The sequence below is a fragment of the Echinops telfairi genome, unplaced genomic scaffold (assembly GCF_000313985.2).
Source record: "Echinops telfairi isolate 266 unplaced genomic scaffold, ASM31398v2 ScPeMD7_7035;HRSCAF=8008, whole genome shotgun sequence".
NCBI lineage: Eukaryota > Metazoa > Chordata > Mammalia > Afrosoricida > Tenrecidae > Echinops > Echinops telfairi.
Genome location: NW_022110935.1, coordinates 369,343 through 373,091, shown reverse-complemented (window position 1 = coordinate 373,091; position 3,749 = coordinate 369,343).

The following is a 3,749-nucleotide window of genomic DNA, read 5'->3' as shown; positions in this document are numbered from 1 at the left end:
ACATTTCAAGATTTCTTCACCATTTTTCTCCTGATTTGTTTTATCATTTCCCATATGGTTTTTGTAGATTTTGTGTAGTCAGGTAGATTTACAATATATCATAAAACTTTTACTCTCACTCTCACCACCCCGCCACTGACTCAAACATAAAATTTGGCATGCAGACAATATTTATTTTTCTGATACCAAGGGCTCAATAGAAATTAAATGTTTAGAAAATAAGGATGGCATCATATATACAAATACATTTGATACAATTGATGTATGAATTGTTATAAGACCTCTAAGAGTCTCAACAAAATGATCTTTTAATAAAAAATATATGTTTATTAAATAATCATTTAATTTAATCCCTTGTATAACCCAAGCTGTTTTATAATGTCCTTACTAAAATTATTACAAAATAGAGTTCGTCTAAGGTGCTTTACTGAATTAAGTCTGGATGGAATTATTATAACTGCGCTTCAAATTTCTTCTTCTGCAAGTGTCAGCATTCAGAATTTTGTAACTGAGAAGATGGTGAGTTTTTCAAGTGGTCGATTATTTTGATTACATACTTCTCAAGTGTTATTCTTCACCTTACAGATCTCCTTTGTTTAGCTGAAAATTTAGCCAATGAGATGAGTTCCTTTCTACACCTGAAGGATGACTAAGAGCTCTAATATCTGGGGTTCCATGAGTCTACATACAACCAGTATACCTGCCCTTTTAGCGCTTATATTTGTTGTTCCGCATATTTTCAAATCCTATGCAGCCCTGCACTCAAAAGTAAAAGTTATATCATTGTTTTTGTCAATTGGGTTATGCCAACTGACTCTAGTGGTATTTAATCTCGAGTCCTGACATCCCAGATCCAAGGACTCATTCCACCAAAGTCTTTGATTATAGATAAGTTTACGTAACAATATTATCTTTATTGAGGCTTCTCATTTAAGCATGCAACCTCAGTATATGCAGGTCTCAAAGGTTTTGCTGCATCCATGTCATAAGACTGACTGTACTTTGAAGGTTCTTGCATGAGTGTGTGTGTACGTGTGCACACACGCACATATAGATTTGTGAAATTCTATCCTGCAGAGGAATGCCAGCTCTGATTTTTCAGAACCAGATTGTCCTCCACAGGGGAACTAACAAGCTCCACACCTGTGTCGTTTTCAAGAGGCTAGAGATAAGGGTGAGTAGGGAGATTATTGTTATTGAAATAATTCCCAGGATTACTTTTTAAATTTAAAATCACCATTGTACATTAATTTTTCTTAAAACTACTCCATAACTAGACACCATGCTTGTGCTGCATGCTAAGAGAAGACCTACCAGGTTTACTCCTTTGGTCTCAAAGAATGATCTTCATAACTTTCTTAAATATCCCCTAGCCACTGTTTGGAGTGGAATTTTTTATTTGAAGGCACCTAAAGGAGACTGAGATTAGTGTAGGATGGAGATAACTTGTCTATGGCCACCCAATGATTTCAGACATATTTAAATACATCATTTTGAATAATGCCATACACATATGAACTGGAGAAACCCTAGTACCTAGAGTTTCTCACACATGAATCCCTCGTGGGCCAGTCAGTCATTGGGCTACTAATTTAAATCCACCACTAGCTTCTGAGGAGAATAATAAGTCTGTTTCCTCTGGTGAATATTTATAACCTCACAAGCCTTAGGGAGCAATTCTACCTTGTCCAACAGGGTCATTAAGATTAAGAGTTGACTTGATGAAAGTTGGGTTGAGTTTGAAAGCTAGGTCCAGAGAATGCACCTGAGAGAAAATATGAAAATATTAGTAGGTTTATTAAGTATGATATTTTGAGTAAACATTTATGTGAAAATCAGTAAAGTGCCTGGCCTCAGAAAACAGTGAATTTAAAATACTATTGGTTGATGAATCTTTATTCAATAGCTTCTCCCTTTCATCCCTCTTGTTGCCATTTACAACCTAAAGCAGCCAACACTCAAGGCCATTTCCAGTCTCCATTCAGAGGCTCCAAACTGCGCAGCTTCAAAGGGTTTGTCAGCAAGAGGGGACATACTTGGAAAATAAGAGAAAAGCCTCTAGGTCTAAAGTCACACTTTTGCTGCTTAGTTCAATGATTCCAACTTGTGTTATGCCGGATTGACTGGATAAACAAATTTATAGACCTTCATATATGTATGAGACAGAGTTTTCTATCTAAGAGTAATTGTATATCAAGAAAACATCTCAGCCCAGTCCAGATCAAGTTCATAAGTCTGATATTAGCCCATCAGTCCGATATTAGTGCATACATCTCTCTTCAGACACCTGCAGCCACATGAAATGATGCTGAATGCAGAAATACCACATGTTGGTGGGTGAAAAGTCGTGTGGATCCCATGGCAGTGGAAGCATCACAGGGCTGGCACAGGTCTCCACCACATGGCCCGCTCAGGTCTAAGTGTGGCTCCACATACTTTGTGAACAGGAAGGTGGGGTAGAGACAGTGTTTGGCTCACTTCTAGGGGGAAGGAGAGGAAGTGTCCAGAATCCTCCTGTGCAGTCTACACCTACAGGAGGCATCATCAGGCCGTGACTTGAGTGACAGGCTAGATTCCACCCCTACACATATTTATCAAGTTGATACAAGATTATATAATTATCACACAACTAGACCCAAATGTCATTTTTTCTCTCTTGAAAATTAAGTAAATAAGAATGAGTTGTTTGAGCCTTTTCCCTTTCCTTGAGTTTTGCTTGTGAGGAACCCATGTATTATAAATTCTCTAAATTAACATCATTGCTGATATATCTATGTTTTTCATTTTCCTCAGGATCTATAGAATATTTCCTACCACCAAGGTTGCACTTGCCAGCTACTGAATCTTTGTTACTGATGTTTGTATTACATTCACAAGTAATTACTAATGAAACTTGATAGCACATATGTGTTAGGGTGGGTTGACTAGAGAAACAACTCCAGTGACACTCACATATGCATAAGAAAGAGCATTATATAAAGGACTGAAATTATATCAGGAAAACATCCAAGCCCAGTCCAACTCAAGTCCATCAGTCCAATACTAGTCCATAAGTCCCTCCTCAGATTCTTGAAGCAACATGCAAGGATGCAGAACGTAGGAATGTCACAGTCCAGTTGGTGCAATGGCCTGTGGATCCAACAGTGAAGGTGCATCTCCAGGACTCTGGTAGCAGCCAGGGTCTGAAAGTAGGGAGTTGAAGGAAGAATGTGAAGTGGAGGGAGGTACTCAAGGCCCTCCTTATGAAAAGACCATGCCGAAAAAGGAGGTGCCATCAGGCTGTAACCAGATTGACAGGCTGGACTCCACCCCTACACTTTTATGTATCTTCAAGTTGACATGAAATTATGTAATTACCACAACATTTGATCAATTTCGGGCTGTAGCAGTTCATAGATATCCATCACTTTTCTTCATTTTTGTAATTCATTGTTGGTATTTAAATTTCAATAAAAGTCATTTTATCTAATCTTTCTTGGAGGTTCATGGTTACTAAAGTATCAATGACTACATTGTTCTAAGGATTTATCATGAAATGTTCTTTTAGATGACAAATACAAAGCTATTCTATAAAGCTACATAAAGTTATTACATGCATTAAATCCATAACCTAACAACCTCACACAACGAGAAATACAGAATCAGAATAAATAGTAAATGACTTTCCAAAACATTAAGGATCATGATCACATAGTTAAGACTTAGCAGCAATACTTCTCAAATTATTCAAAAAATGAAAAAGCTTCCTA